This window comes from Orcinus orca, chromosome 10 (assembly GCF_937001465.1).
Source record: "Orcinus orca chromosome 10, mOrcOrc1.1, whole genome shotgun sequence".
In the NCBI taxonomy this organism is placed as follows: Eukaryota; Metazoa; Chordata; class Mammalia; order Artiodactyla; family Delphinidae; genus Orcinus; species Orcinus orca.
The window spans coordinates 35,663,575-35,680,350 of record NC_064568.1 but is presented as its reverse complement, the minus strand read 5'-3'; the positions used below and the strand labels follow the sequence as shown (position 1 = coordinate 35,680,350).

Sequence of the window (16,776 nt, the reverse complement as noted above, 5' to 3'; positions counted from 1 at the left end):
AGACATTTTAAATGAAAAGAGCACTACCAATTGAGTTTTTTGAAGTGGGTGGAGAAATATATATTATACAAATAGAATTTTTCTGGAAGAAAACAAAAAAAACTAGAGATAACAGTGGCCTGCAGAAGGGACTGAGGGAACTTCCCTAGCAGTCCAGTGGTTAAGACTCCAAGCTTCCAAGGCAGGGGGTACGGGTTCGATCCCTGGTTGGGGAACAAAGATCGATGCCGTGTGGTGTGGCCAAAAAAAAAAATTGTACAGAACGGACTGAAGGACTAGGGATATCAGTAAAGGAGTACTGTACACTCTTTTTCACTATTCAAAAAATATTTTACTACGTACCATGTATCCCTGTTTAAAAAAAAAGATTAAGGGAATTCCTTGGAGGTCCAGTGGCTAGGACTCTAGCTTCCACTGCAGGGAACACAGATTTGATCCCTGGTCAGGGAACTAAGATTCTACATGATGCGAGGCCATGGAGTGGCTGAAAAACAAGCAAACAAACAAAAAGATTAAGTACTTAAGTCTGTGATTATGATAAAAACAAAGCAATGCAAGAAAAAGTGATGCCTATTAAAAGAATTTATTATCTCTAAATTCTTTGTGGCAACATTTGAATTCAGTAAAACGGGTGGGTGGAGGGGTGGTATAGGAAGAGGTTCATTCTACCCACAGTAACTTTCAACTTTTTGCCAACCGTGATAAAAAAAAAGTGTATACTTCCTCCTCAAACCAAGATGCAAAAATCCCTTAAATGTTTGGCTCCACTGTAATCAAAGTTTAAATGATTCAAATATATTAATAGATCTGCAACTAAAGTTCAATTACATTTTACATGTTAATATCACATACTATGAGTAAACAGTTTTACATAATATCTTTTCGTTTCTAAACAAAGAACTTCAGAATTACTGAAGAGTCCAAATTTTCTAAAGTCTCTCCAGCCAAAAATCAGTTAAGTAAAAAACTAGAGTATTGACTCATTTTTCCTTTGTGCATGGAAGCAGAACAAAATATATCAAACCAAAAAAAAAATTTTTTTTTTCATTAAAAAATAGAGGGTTTTTTCCCCCATAGCGTCACAATTTCCAAAACTTCTCCATTTCCAGGCAGGACTGAGGAGGGGGTGGGAAGGATTATAGGCAAAGTCTAAGTCTGGTCAACCCTCTTTCACTTCTGTGCTGCCTCCCCTGTTCTCAGGTACCCCCAGTCCTCATACAGATACAACATCATCAGCACTCCCACCACAGTAAGAGCATCAATTCAATTAACAATGGTGGGAGGACAATGGATCCACTGGATTTTATTCTGAAGCTCAACCTGGGGTTCATGTACCTGCAAATAACAGGCTCTCATTAGTTACATGAGGGCAAAGGAAGTATCAACAGAATTGCCCCATCCTACGCTCATATAGAACCAGACTGGTGATTTCCTCTCTGTAACTACTATCATGAAAAGTAAAGCAAATGACTGGAGCTAATGCCCTTCAATTTGATTTTTACTAATGGAAATCCATTTGTGTCAAAGATCTGAAGATGGGCAGTTATCCTCGAAAAAGTGATGTTATAAGTTATAAAGAAAATGAAGTTGAGGAAAGGAATGTGGCTCACCTAAAACAATAAACAGACACTCCAAGCTGCAAAATATGACAAAATATTGACTTCTCATAAAAAAAAAATTCTGAAGATTCAAAACTAAACTATAATACTGCCCCCAAATCTCCAGAGTTTAAAAAAATTTTTTTCTTAGATCATCTACAAGTTGGTTGTTTATTCATACCTCCACGTAACATATATGTATTTGCTACGCCCCATTCTCAGTACAGGGATGCCATGCTGATTAAAGGACAGACCTGGTTCCTATCTTCATGGAGTTTACAACAGCAAACAGAAGAACAATGCATTAGTGCACTGTCTAGTTTTCCCACAAGGAACAATAAGGGAAAACATTCCTGGAGTAGGTTTTAATATTCTCTACAGTGGGGCTCTAAAACACTTTATAATAAATTAAACTTTTAAATTTAAATATTATAATGAGCTAAAAATAAGATAATTTCACATAGTGATAAGTGCCATGAAGAAAACCAAACAGTAATGAGACATGAAAAGCCAGGGGAGTGGAGGTAAGGATGTTTAGGAAAGGTTTCATTACTGAGCTGACCCCTCTGATGAAAAGGAACTAAATGTAACAAACTCAGTGTACTTGGAGGGACAGAAAAGACATGTGGCTGGATTGTGGGAAAGCAGGCGGAAAACTGGCAGAGGTGGGCAGGGAACAAATCACAAAGGGCATTACAGACCACAAAAGGAGTTTGGATTTTATTGTAATTACTATGGAAAGCCACTAGCAGGCTCTAAGCCTAGGAGTGACAAGACAGGATCTGATTAAACATCATAGTTTCTTGTTTAGCAAATAATACATTTTAGAGTAGAAATAATGTTATAAATGATGGTGCTGCAGTATTGCTTCTATGCTTTCATTCAGCTATAATTCATCTACTGTCTACTCTCTGCTACGTTGTATGCAAGGTACCGATAAAGAATAAAACAGGGTCTCTCACCATGAGCTCTCAATCTGGTATAGACACTGAACAAATAATTACAATTGTAATATTCACAAGAGGAGAATATGTAGAATACTGTGAGTACCCAGGGCAAAGGGTAGTTAATCTGGCCTGGAGAAGTCCAGGGAGGAAAACTCTACAGGAGACCTGAGTCTTACAGGACAAGCAAGAATCTCCTTAGTGTAGTCCCCTAAGCACAACACCCAAACCACCGGTGGAACATGAGAAAATTTAGGGGCTGCTGAAGACTTTCTTTTCAAGTATTTACATAGCATCATTAAGGTGGAATGGGAAAAAGAGTTAACATATAAAACATGCAACTGCAACTTCACAGGTATTGCTTAAAGAGGATTTATTAAGAACTTCAAAGGTACAAACTTCTAGTTATAAAATAAGTCATGGAGATGTAATGTACAGCATGGCGACTATAGTTAATAATATTGTATTACACATTTGAAAGTATCTAAGAGAGTAAATCTTAAAAGTTCTCATCATAAGAAAAAAATTTTGTAACTAGGTATGGTGACAGATGTTAACTAGACTTATTGTGGTGATCATTTCCCAATATATACAATTATCAAATCATTAGTTTTACACCTGAAACTAATATAATGTTGTATGTCAATTATACCTCAATTTAAAAATTAATTTTTTTAAAAAAAAATTTCACTAGCATTTGGTTTTCCCACAACACTGAATATGTGGGTAGTCTAAATATCACTTCAACAAGTGGGTCTGTGCTCTCTGTATATGTATGTGTATGTGCGTGTGTATGTATGTATGTTACCCATTGTGTACTGGAGTTAAAAACTTTTTTTAATACCAACTTTTTTTGCAGCCATTTTTATACTTAAGCCAAGACAACCTTTAATCAAAATTTTCAAACAGATTTTGAAAAAATTCCAAATACTCTCCACTTAAGACTCAAAAGTTATGAAAATTTTCCTAATTTGCTTTATTTTTCTATACATATGTGCATATATGTATACTTTATGAGCCATTTGAAAGTGTTGAAGACATCATGAGACATCATGATACCTCAGCTCTAAACTCTTCAGCTTGCTTCTCCCAAGAATAAGGGCATTCTCATATATAGTCACAACACCATTATCACACTTAAAAAAAAAAAATTCTTAATATCTCCTGTTATGAGGTACATAGTTTGTAAAAATTTTAAGTACAAAGGCTTTGTTGAGAACCTTGGGAGTTCCCTGGCTGCCTAGCGGTTAGGGTTCCAGGATTTCACTGCCAGGGCCTGGGTTCAATCCCTGGTCAGGGAATTGAGATCCCGCAAGCCACGTGGTACGGCCATAAATAAATAAATAAGAAACTTACTGAAGGAATATATTTGGATAAAACGATTAGACTTACTATTACTTGTATTTCATTATTTTTATTTTTAAAATGTAATAATGCTTTATAAAATTTAAGTTAAAAAGTCAAAATTTTAGGAACTTCCCTGGTGGTCCGGTGAGTAAGAATCCATGCTCCCAGTGCAGGGGGCCTGGGTTCAATCCCTGGTCGTGGAACTAGATCCCGCATGCATGCCACAACTAAGAGTCCGCATGCCACAACTAAAGATCCTGCATGCCGCAACTAAGATCTGGCGCAACCAAATAAATAAATATTTTAAAAAATAAAATAGTCAAAAATTTAAAGTAAATTTTTTAAATATTAAAAGAATAATTATGGTAATCAAATATGGCCAAAAGCATGAGATTGGTACATGTGAGACTGATATTTGGGGAGCCTTGTGTTAGTGGAGGACACACTGGACATGCAGAGGAGAGTATGTGCAGAGGACCAGGGTGTAGGCGTGGCTGGAGGGACGGGCGTGTGTGAGAGGGGGCTAAGCTGGGCAGGTGAGGGGACAAGCTCCTCAAGGATTCTGTGCACATTCCTGAGGAGCCTGGACTTTCCCCTGCTGGCAGCAGAATAAGTTTATGTGATAAAATCAAGTTTGTTTAGAAAGAGCTATCTGGCCACAGTGTGTCAGATGGATTGGAGAAGGAGGGGCAGAGGATGGAGGGTATGGACAACCATTTGGAGGCAACAGAACATATTTTTAACTGCAAATATTTAACATTTTAGTTATATTATGGGCTGAACAAACCTGCTATACTGGTAAAGGAACAAAACAAAAACAGTAAAACTAAACTAACTTTACTTGCATGTTCATGTTGTAGAAAAGCAGCTTTTAAGAGAATAAGATAAGTTAGTAGAGACTTCCATAAAACTTGAAAGAAACCCTTGGGCACTTTTGAAGGTTTCAGCATTTAAAGGAGTTGGCTCTTTTTAATACCTAGTTTCACTTTCCAAAGTGGCTTTCCTTTTCCTTGGCAAGATTCATCACGGCGTTAATTTTGTATTTACCAGTCACAATTAAAATAAAACCAAAGGGAAAGAGGTGGGGTGCAGAACAGATCAAGTGATTTTCCGACAAGCAGAGTGCCCTCAGGCAGTACTGAGCAACTCCAGAAAGTTCCACTTACAGAGTCCAAGGACCAGATACCAGCTCTGCCTCGGAAGAGGAAGAGGGCAGCACCAGAAGGCCTAAGTGGCAGGACAGGATGCTGACCCTTCACTCCCCTTCCACCAGAACTCTAGTTTTACTTATTTTACATATTGGGTTTCCTAGAAAGATTTCACTTAACAAAGGGTCCCATAGCTTCTAAAAATGTTTGAAAGCCAAGGAGTCAGAACTGCACATTCTTAAGTAAAGGGTTGGTAATTCAAGAATAAAACTCAGTTCCACAGGAAAGCTGTTGGGGGAAAAAAAGGAAGCCATCACTAAGAAGGAAGGTAAAAAAAGAGACCTAGGCAGATGGGCCGGCTAGAGGAGTAGCTTTAAGGTAGACTGAGGGATTCTGTTCAGGACCTGTAGATTTGGAGAGGCCAGCAGAGCATCCAAACTGGACAGGCCCAAAGAACAGAGGATATATGGATCTGAAGCTCAGCAGAAAGGTTTAGGGGGGCATAAGGGCTAGATGAAGTCTAACTGTGGGGGAATCCACCAAGGGAGGGTCTGAAAAGGTCACAGAAGGCAAAAAGAAAAGGGTCTGCCTCGAGCTAAGATTGTGTGGAGCTAGTGGCACATAGGGCCACTTCAGGAGGAGACCCTGAAGTCTCCTTCAGGGTCTGAAGTGGGCAGTCTGTCCACAGAAGAGCAGGCACAGGCTGGACTGGCAGGGGTGGTACTCAACAGAGCAGAAGCTGCAGAAGGGCAAAGGGACCAGAGTAAAGGGTACTGGCCAGGAAGCAAAAGACTGGACAATGGGTCCAGGCTTAAAGGGGCTGGAACTCTTTGAGAGGAAAAGGAGGTTAACAATGAGGTCAAAGATGACACAGGAAGAGTAAGGAAGCCTCTCAAGGAGGTGGCGGAAAAAGAATACCACACCAGAACCTGAGGTTTCAGTAGTATAGCTGCTTTGGAAAGAGCTCCTCTCAAAGTTAATAGAAAGCCAAAATCAGGGTAAAGGTCAAGGGGTGGGCTGGGAGGAGAAACGATTTTCAGAACCCTGTTGTGCCTTAAAGCTCTGGATCTGGCTGTAGGAGTCATGGAGCCCTCCTCAAGCACTCACGGCAGAGAAGGGAGAGCCACCCTAGAAGGCAAAGCCAGAAGAGCCCACCCAGCCCACTGCTTCCCGTGTCACAACTACTACTGGCAACAGAGCCATTTAAAATTTCTCTCAGTTCACCCAGGAGCCCTTAAGGAAAACCAGGCACAGATAATGCCTAAGAGCAGATTAAGTCTGTTTCCCAATTTGTGTACAGTGTTACTTGTATCAAGATTAACAATAATAAAAACTTACGTATATTTTAAATGCAAATACAAACCATGATTGGGGACTAAAATCAACTTCAAAAGGGAAACAAATGAAAATAATAAGCATCAACTATATTAAGAGGTCAAGGGGTTCAGATATCATAAATGACCATAATAACAATCAAATACCCAAAGTTTTTCATATTTCTAGCTTTAGCTACTAGATCACCTACCCCTGCCCATTTTGCTCAATAATAAAAATGAAACCTGGACATCCCTGGTGGCACAGTAGTTAAGAATCCACCTGCTAATGCAGGGGACAAGTGTTCGATCCCTGATCCGGGAAGATCCCACATGCCGCAGAGCAACTAAGCCTGTGCACCACAACTACTGAGCCTGCGCTCTAGAGCCCGTGAGGCACAGCTACTGAAGCCCGCACGCCTAGAGCCCGTGCTCTATAACAAGAGAAGCCACCGCAATGAGAAGCCCACGCACCGCAAGGAAGAGTAGCCCCCGCTCACCGCAACTAGAGAAAGCCCGTGCGCAGCACCAAAGACCCAACGCAGCCAAGAATAAATAAAATAAATTTTAAAACTATTCTGGGTAAAAAAATATATATAATATTTTGGAATTAAATCGAAGTACTTGTTGGTTAACACTTTAAACTGAATTTCAGCAGGAAAAACTCTTGAGGTATTTTAATGATTGATAAATTTCTCAGTCCATCTCATGTTGTCATTCCAAATACGACTGTCCTGCACTTGCAGCTGCCAACAAACCTCCCTCCATCTCTCATCTAAGACCCTCTCCAAATGTCATCTCAGCCCAAAACCAACTTTCCCAAACCAAGCAGGTACTCTCAACTGCCCTATCCACCCCAAATCAGTCTAGCGATTAACCTTTCTCTAGATTAAGCAAACACACCTGCATACAGCACTGTACACCATGTTAGAAATGCCACTGTATAGCCTTTACCCACACAGTCCAGTGCTTGGCTCTGCAGTTACTCAACTATCAAACCACAAAGTTCAGCAGGGACCTAATACCTTTAGCACAATATATAGACAACATTTTTTTTAAATTATGTCCTTGAGTGATGATCTAAAGTCAAAAAGAGCTGAATAAATTTATAAACATCCTCTTGAATAAAAGAGACTAAAAAATAACTACAAATCTTTAGGTGCCTTTCAGCAACAGGCAAAGATTTACAATCAAACTTGTTAAAACGTCTACAGTCAAGTCATAATTTTTCTTTTAATAGCCTGTCTTCTTATCCTCTCTCCCACTTTTGTAAAGCTTAAAAATGAACTTGTAACAACCTGACCACATCCTTTCTATTGTAAACATTTTCCAATGGGGCCAGTTCCACTTGAAGAAGTATAGAGTCATATCAAAATCCCACTCCCTGAAGTCTAATGGTTCAAAATCTCCCAGGTAACCAAAATCCCCAGAGACTTTCAGCCAATTTAACAACTATGTACAAGAAGAAATTTTTTTTTCAATTACAAAACATTCCAGTTAGAAAACAAATTCTATTTACAGAGATAAAAATACCCTGCCATAACCAAACTATACCATTTACTGATTAAATGTTCTTTCATTCTCATTTAAATTATTCTGAAATACTGGTTAACAGCCAAATAAATCCAGAAAGAAAAGTTTCAGGAAATTATAAGATAGAAAAGATTTAATAAAAAATATTTAGCATTCAAAATACCTGCCTTATGGTCTTCTGCTTTCTGGATTGTATTCATTTCTTTAATGTGAACATGACATGAAGTCATAATAAAAAGGCCAATGAAGTTTGGACAGTTCAGCTTTTCTATAGACTTCAGAGTCAAAAGATATCAGCTTCTACATCATCATTCTACAGCTAAGCCCAGTCTAGTCACCACTGTGAAAGCAAAAGTACCCTACAGAAGCAGCAAGATTATGAATAAGAAAAGCATTTTTAAAGAGAAAACTCATAGTTTACAAAAAAACAAAAGAAGGAATTCCCTTTCATATGTGCTTCTCATTTTGCATCTCTTCAGTTGCATCTCTCAAAAATTTAACAAATTTTAAGTTAAATATCTGATAATGCCAAAGCTAAGAAATCTAAAAAGAGCCACCAAAAAAGGAAAGGATAAAGGAAGGGAGGGAGGGAGGAAGGAAGGAAGGAGAGATAAAAACTGGTGGATCAATAACAACTAAGTGATGAATTACTTTCCTAATGATGCTATGAATCTTGGGGTAGAGTGACCAAATTCAGCTTAGTTTTTGGCTGTCTGACTTAGTCACAGAAAAACACAATTACTCAGCAGAATCATTTCACAAAAGAAAATCTTTGAACTTTGTGGACTACGCCCCATACATCCCTACCACAGGCCTCAGACAGTTCCCAACTTTGTATCACACAGATGGCCATGCAGTAGAAAAACACAGACCTTTGTGAGAACTGACAAGAATTCACTTACAACCTCTAACTCCTCTCCTTTAGCATTAGAAACAAGAAAGGGTACAAGAATATACTAAAAGGCATTTGGGTAGGATAAGCAAATTGCTGAAGTACTTGCTTCAGGGCGGGAATGTAAAAAACCCAACTTCCTAGGTCTAACACAAAAAGGTATCTTAATCATGTTGAAATTAAAAAGAAAAAAACACACCTGATACAACTTTTAGTTACTTTTTGTTTTTGCTTTCATCGCTAGAGTTTTAATGATTTGATAAACCAGGCAAATATCCTGCATATATAAATCAAGTTAATTGCCGTCATTTAAAAGGTTGTTAAAGCTTTATGCCCACATTCTTTAATTCATTGAACTTTAAAAAATCCATTTTCATTTAATTTTCTCAGCAAATTCTAGGCTTTAAGGAACTGACTCATCTACTGACAACTTAAATCTGACTTGTTGGGAAAGTTCATGATTCATCCGTCAAACCTAATGTCTGCAAATATACCTGTATTCCAAAAACGAGAAATAACAGATTAATACAGGCCCCATGTCCACAAGGACTCCCAAAAACCACAGATCCAAACCTGCACAGTACTGCCTCAGCTAAAAAGTGATCTTCTGACTAAGAAGTCTCCCAGGTCAGAATTTTTAGTTATTTTAGATATTAAAAAAAGTAAGAATTGTTATAAAAGCATCAGGATTAGGGCGAAAACGACCATGACCATAACTCCAGGTTTACACACATGTTGTCCTTCAGTTTATTAATATTGCCCCCTTTCACCCTCAAAAGAGTTCTGCTGCAAAGCAAAACTTATCAGTGGTGATGGAAGTCAGTATAGTGATCACCTTGGGAGGGGGAAGGTGTTTACTGAACGGAAAGAATGTAAAGAGAGCCCTTCGGGAGGCTGAAAATGCTCTATATCTTAATCTGAGTGTAGCTACCAAAGCGTATACATACGTAAAAAGTCATTGAACTCTATGTACTTAAGATTTTACTGTAAGTTAGGCCTCAATAAATAAATAAATGAATAAATATATATATATAATTTCAAAAACATATTAAAATACATGTGTAATTATCTTTCCAGATAATTACATGAAATCATCCAGAGCTCCCAAGATATTTTCTCTAAATGTATTTTAATAAAGATGCACATTGTGAGCACTTTTATGTAGAACCTTTCAAAGTACAGACCGAGATTTTTTTAATCGTTCACTTTAAAAAGTCACCGAATTTTAGAACTGAAAGCAGCAGAATAATGATCCACTCATCCTCTAACTCTGCAAATAAGGAAAACCAAATCTGTAAAGGGTAAGAAACATACCCAAGATAAGGCAGCTAGTCAATGACAACAGCAGTAATGTAACTGTTTCCTGATCTTGGGCCACTCCCGTTTCCACCAAGCAGTTACTTTTCTGACATTATAAACAAATCTCAACTCTGAATCTACCTGTGGCCTAGAAAGATTCAACATATCCCTCAAAACACGAGGCCAACAGGCCCCAAAGTGTATGCAAGAAAACACTCATCTTCCTTCCTCCTGTCAAGACAGTTGACAAATGAACAATTACATTTCCAGGCATTTTGCTTGCGATGCAATAAAGTGTGACATCTGAAAAATGTGGTTCCAGAGGAGAAGGCATATGCAGGGACTGACAAAATCCATCTTATTTCCTTTCAAATCTCTCTGATGGTTTCTTGGTTCTCAAGACTATATCACTGCTAAGTAGGGCTCACGAAACCTCGCTCAGGGCCGTCCATCCGCATGGCTTTGAGAGAACCGCTGGGAATAACCCCCACTAAATAAAACGCCTGGCCCTCGCAAGGGTGTCCTACCCCAATCCTGGCGCATAGCAAAACGTGCAGGTGACCTGTCCTTTACGGCTCAGTTTTAGAACCCAGTGAGCAGCTGACATCTTGTGAAAAACTTAACATACATCCTTTCCGCGGGAATTTATCTCTGTTCTCACAAGGCGTTTCTGCTCCCCACAGGGCAGGCCTGCCTTCTCAGGACACTCTGCTCGCCTCTCCATAGCCTCTTTTCAAGGTCCAAAACGAGACTTTAAGAACAGAAATCGAAACGGTCACGGACCTCCCGAGCGGCAAGCCCGGCTGGGGTCGAGCAGCGGGCTCCCCGCGAGCCCTCGGCCCGCTCGCGCGGCGCTAGGAAGGCCCAGCGCACTCCACCACGCTGGCCCGAAGCAACCGGTTGCGGCGGCCGCTAGACGCTCAGCGGCCGCCTCGGCCCTGCGAAGTTCGGACCTCCGCGCGGGCGGCGCGCCCCCGGGTCCTGCTGCGGGTTCGCGCCCCGGCCCGGAGCGAGCCCGGGGGGCGGGTCCGCGGGGGCTCGGCGGGCGGGAGCGCGGGACGCGCGGGGAGGGGCGCGCGGCGGGCCCAGCGCGCCGGGGAACTTGGGCGCCGGCGTTGCCGCCGCCCGGCCACTTTCCTTTCACGCCCCAAGGCTGCCGCTCGGCGCGCTGTCTGCCCGGGACGGCCGGCCGCCGCCGCCGCGGCGAGGCGCCCAGGCGCGCTCCTGCTGCCCGGCAGGCCGGCGCGCGGGGACGCGCCAGGCCGCGCGCGGGCGCCGCGTTTCCCCCCCACACACACCCGCCCCGCCCCCGCCCCCAACGTGCTGCCGCCGCCCGTTGGCGCCTCAGACCGCGCGCCCGCCGCCCTTCGGCTCCCGGCGGATTTTCGTTGCCAAAGTTGCGTGGCCGCCTCGAGGGGGACGCCGCGCGGTCCACCGCCCCGGCGCCGCCGCCGCCCCTTCAGGCCGCCGCGCGGGAAGGCCCAGTCGGCGGCCCCGCTTTTTTACCTGTCGGGAGTTTTCGCGCGCGCACTCGCTCGATCGCTCGCTTTTCCCTTCTCGCGCTCGTTTTCTTTCTTTTCTTCTTTTCGTTCCCCCGTGCGGGCGCTTTTTCCGCTCGCGCCGCCTGCACTCGCCCGCTCGCGCCCTTCTTCCTGCTGGGCTCCGCGGAGCGGGGCGGCCGGCAGCTCTCCCCGCCCCCCTCCACCCGCGCTCCGGCGGAGGCGGCGGCGGCGGCGGCGCTCAGCGCTCCGACTCATTCCAATATGGCACGGGCGCAGGGCGCATGCGCCCGCGCCCCCCCACCATCCGCGCTCCTCCCGGCAGCCTGCGCCCCTCGCGCCGCACGCGTGGCGCCCCCCGGCCTGGCCTCCCAGAACTCGCCCGCTTGTCTTCCCGCACCGCTGGGCGGTTGCGGGAGGCGAGGCGGCCGCGGACTGGGGTCCTGGGGGGTCCAGCGCCGCCAGCCGCCCCAGCCCCACGTGCCCGCAGCCCACAACTTGCAGCGGACACCCCCGAGGCCGTGGCGCAAGGCAAGCGGCGGCGCCTCCGGCCCCCGACGGCGCTGCGACCCCGCGCTGCCTAGCCCCGACAGGGAGACGCGCCCCCAGGGACCCAGCGCCCACCGTGTCTCTGCTCCAACCCACGAGGGAAGGGCCCCCGCGCCTCACCTCGTGTTGTGGACAGAGCCCAGGAAACCGGGTGGCGTCCCTGTGTAGATTTTGGCGTCCGAGCTGGGGGAAGCGCGATGCTGTCGTCCGCACGTGACAGCCTCCGGCAAGATGGCATTAGCGGAGGAACGGACCGAGCGACAGCTGGATACCAGATCGGCGCGTGTCTCCGTGGGAGAGGGCTGCGTCCGCCCGCCTGGCCCACGTCGGAGACGTGGCGCGACCCTTGAGATCTGAGAAGGCACCCAAGTGCCCCCTGTCTGCGAAGTCAGACCCGGACCCCCGGCACACCCGGTGTCTCTAGGCTTCCGCAGGAGGTGCCCTGTAAATCCGAGTTTTCCTGCCGCTCGGGGCCCCGGCGAGGGGGCACAATACGGCTGCCGAATTCCGGCGGGAGTGCAGGGGGCCCGGGGTCGGGACAGAAGCTCGAAGGTGGCTACAAGTCAGCCCCGCAACCCGAGGTGCCCACGGGCGTTATGTTCCCCGAGCTTGCCCCTTCCCCAGCGAGGGCAGGTGCCAGTGGGACACCCCTATCCCCACCTGCTCTGGAGAGTTCCATGCAGGAAGGAGTCCCTGCGCCGTGGAGACCCAGGAGTGCCTGGACTCCCGGGCCCAGGGAGGAGGTCTCCAAGAGGGCTTTGACGGCTCCTGCCTTTCGGGGAGGAGGAGGCGCCCCCACCGCAAGGAGGAGGTCTGGGGTGCCAAATGCGGCTCAAATCACTTCCTACTGACCTCAACCATCGCGCTGGAAAATATTACCCCACTTTACAGACAAGAGTTGCTCAAAGTCACGCTGCTGGCTAGATTTGAATCCAGTTTTTTTGTTTGTTTTTGTTTTAACTGCCACTGAAAAGAATAAGAAAACCAGGGAGAAAGAAACATGAAAAAAGAATAAAGTATCCATAATACTACTACAAAATGCAACTTTTTACACATGAAACCTTCCGCTTATATGCACGTCTTTACACAGTTGCAACCACACATTCTCTTTTGTGTTTGCTACCATCGCTAACATTTTTCTTCTGTTCACACGATTCATTTTTAATGTGTGCAGGTATCCTCATCCATTCACTCAGTCTCTTAATATTGCCTATTTTGGTTCCTTGTAATTGTTTGCTAATGTGTATCTTAGTTCTGCACTTGGAACAAATTCATGACAGTCGAATAACCAGGTGGAAGGTTAAGGAACAGCAAGGTGTTCTTGCCCCACAGTGCCATAGGGCTTCCCAAAGAGCTGCCCCACTTACTCTGCACCTCCCAGGAACAAGTGTAAAAGAGTTCAATACACATTTCTAAGCGTTGGGTACCATCATTTTTTCTCCCCTATTTTAACAGTGTCTATTGGTATTTCAAGGTTACTTCAGTATTTCTTAGATGACTTTAAAAACAAATGTTTTTTCCATGCATTTACTATTCTGTATTTCCCTTTCTGTAAATGATCTGTTCATATCCATTCATCTTTTGGGGACTTGAACCTCTTCTAACATTGAATAAGCATTTTTTGTGTTATAGATATTGCTCTTCTGTCATAAGTGATCCAAATATTTCCCAGTCCATTGTTCTTTTTTGTTTTATTCAATCTGTCATTCTGGTCCTTTGTGATTTTTTAAAATTGTTTCAATGCAGACAAACCTTTCTTCGACCCATCTGATAGTCTTATTTTCTGCTAGTTTTCTAAAACTTCATTTTACATCTAGTTCTTTGGTGATTATCCATGGCAAGTTCATTTTGCTGTGTGGGGTAAAATATAGATTTAATTAACCAGCACCATCACCAGTTTTTATGCAGTCACCATTAATTAAATAATTCTTCCCTTATCCTTTGCTTAGTAAAATCTACTTTTATGCTAGGCTTTTGATTTTGGTTGGTCTATTTCTGAATTGTCCATTTCCTTTCACAGACTTTGGTTTAAGCAAATACCATGTGGATCTAAATATTGGTTCTTTAAAATAGGTTCTCACATCTGGCAGGGCTAGAATCCTCCTCTTGGGGTCTTCTTTTATTCAGAATATCACTTGATATCCAGACTGGTTTAAGTCTGTACACATTTTAGGATAATCATACAGGGCTTAAGAGTGCTGGCTTTGGAGATGGGATCATCCAGGTTCAACACTCACCAGCCCTGTGACCTTGGCAAGTTGCTTATCACCTCTAGGCCTTATGGTCTTGGTCTGTAAAACGGGGATAAAAGTGACACCTGCCTCACAAGCTCAATGCCTGTCATATAGTGTATATATATATATATATATATATATATATATATACTCAGTAAATATCAGCATTGTTATTGATATTTTTCCCAAAAAAAGGGATTTTGCATGGAGTTACGTTAAACCTATGAATTCATTTAAACAGATCAAATACTCTATAATATTTCATTTTCCCAACCAGGACATGTGCTATCTTTCCTCCAAATATGTTAAAACTCAGACAGAAGCGAGGTCCCTCATTGACTCCAGCCTCTCTCTGTTGCTCACCTTCACGACCCCTGAGGAAGAGGAAGAGCAGAAAGCCACAAGGAACTACCATTTAAGAGTCTGGCTTGTGCAGGGCCCCGTGTAGGTATGGACATGTATGCACATGCAGGAAATCTTCTTTACCCTTTGCAACATCCCCCAGGGCAGGTCATGGCATTCTCTATGGACAAAGAGCAAACTGGGAGTTTCCAGGTCACTCAGTGAGAGCCAGAGCTAGACCACAAACCTGGTGGACCAGCCCCTCAACCCCTCTGCCACTTGGAATTTCGTATAGTAGTTATTCACAGAGGAGGCAATGCCAGAGGAGCATGGAGGAAACTGACTTCTGATCATGGCACACCCCTGCTCAAAAGCCTCCCAGGGCTTCCCGTTGCACTTTGAAAAAGCCAAAAAACTTACTTTGGCCTCTGAGACTGGCCCTGGCCATCCTACAAACTCACCAGGCACCACTCACCAGTCTTGCTTGCTGCAGTTCACCTGTACCTACATCCTTTCCATCCCATAAGTATGACAAGCCCCTTCCCACCTCAGGACCCTTGCACACTCTGTTCCCACTGCCTGGGACACCCTCCATCCCACCTCATGCACCCACCTTCACATAGTTAGTACCATCTCATTGTCCCAGTATCTGTTTAAGAAGGTAGTCTCCTGGACTTCCTCCTGTTGTTAAGTTGTTAAGTTGTTAAGAATCTGCCTGTCAATGCAGGGGACACAGGTTCGATCCCTGGTCCGAGAAGTTTTGACATGCCACAGCACAACTAAGCCCGGGCACCACAACTCCTGAGCCCGTGTGCCACAACTACTGAGGCCCGCAAGCCCTAGAGCCCACGCGTGGCAACTACTGAGCCCACACACGGCAACTACGGAAGCCCGCGTGCTCTAGGGTCTGCACACCTAGAGTCTGTGCTCTGCAACAAGAGGAGCCACCGCAATGAGAAGCCCACGCACCACAACGAAGAGTAGCCCCCGCTCACCGCAACTAGAGAAAGCCCGTGCACAGCAACAAAGACCCAACACAGCCAAAAATTAACAAATTAAATAAATAACTAAATAAGAAGGTGGTCTCCTTAGACAAGTCTTCCCTGCCCACTCCACCTAACAGGTTCTCTCTCTCCCCACAATTGGTACCTATAATTTATATCTGTATTTTTGTCATTTTGTGGGGTCTGTCACCCTTGTCTAATAACCCCACAGACATCAGTCCCCCTGAGGGCAGAGATGTGCCTGTTTCATTCACTATGAAGCTGGTCCTTTCCCTGAGAAGCAGCAGGTTGATGAGAGGGTGGCTAGTGGGTCAGCTGGCAACATCCGAGACCAGAGGTTGGCACACCCATGACGTACCCTGACTATTCCCAACTCAGTCTCCACTTCCTACTGGTTCTGGGGGTGGAGGCTATGACCTCCTGCCCTCACGTGTGATCATTCCGTATGAACCCCCGTCCCCTGCTACTTCCAAGCAGTCCTACTCTCTGCAGGTGGGTGTCAACTCAGGGCCTTGTTCTGAATGAGAGCATTAGGGCCAGGCCTGGACTCTGGGGACCCACAGAGCCCTCAGCCAGGACGTGGGCCCATTTTCCACCCAAGAAGAACTTAAAGTTCTGCAGCCTCCCAGGCCCTGCTGTCAGCAGCCCTCCATTGCCACTGACCAGCCAGCACCCTTCAATCAGCCCAAGGGAAGCAAGTCACATGATGATGCCCTGTGGCTAATCCTGCAAAGGATCAAGTAGACCACCACCGAAGAGTCCCTGCTTACACCATGCCACTCTCCATTGAAGCCCAGTTCACTATGCTGGCCCTGCTTCCCTAGGGGCACAGGCCACTGTCACGTGTCCCTTCAACACCTGCCTGGCTCCACCTCCACATCTTGGCTCCTGCAATTTCACCCCGCCAGGCATCCCTCTCTCCTATACCGTGTTGTAAGGGAAAGAGCAGTGTGCTTGGAGGCACACATCTTGGGGGTCAAGTCCAGATTTAGTCACTGTTTATTTATGAGACCTCCTTTTTTTAAATTATAATTTAATGTATTTATTTTTATTTATTTATTCATTTTTGGCCAC

At 44.6% G+C, this 16,776-nt stretch overlaps 1 protein-coding gene across 8 annotated transcripts in view; it reads right to left on the bottom strand.

Annotated features, from left to right (window-relative positions):
• The window catches only part of SFMBT1 (Scm like with four mbt domains 1), a 132,832-nt gene extending 120,401 nt beyond the window's left edge, over window positions 1-12,431 (bottom strand). For 4 of the 8 annotated variants that reach the window (XR_007479562.1, XM_033424603.2, XM_033424602.2 and 1 more), the window contains exon 1: window positions 11,581-11,719. The gene's annotated coding sequence lies outside the window, so the exon portion shown is untranslated. Of the gene's footprint in view, window positions 1-10,857; window positions 10,880-11,580; window positions 11,720-12,242 lie in introns of those variants that run through there. The other 4 variants (XM_049715589.1, XM_049715587.1, XM_049715586.1 and 1 more) reach the window with 4 other exon arrangements.
• Window positions 12,432-16,776: the final 4,345 nt, after the last annotated feature.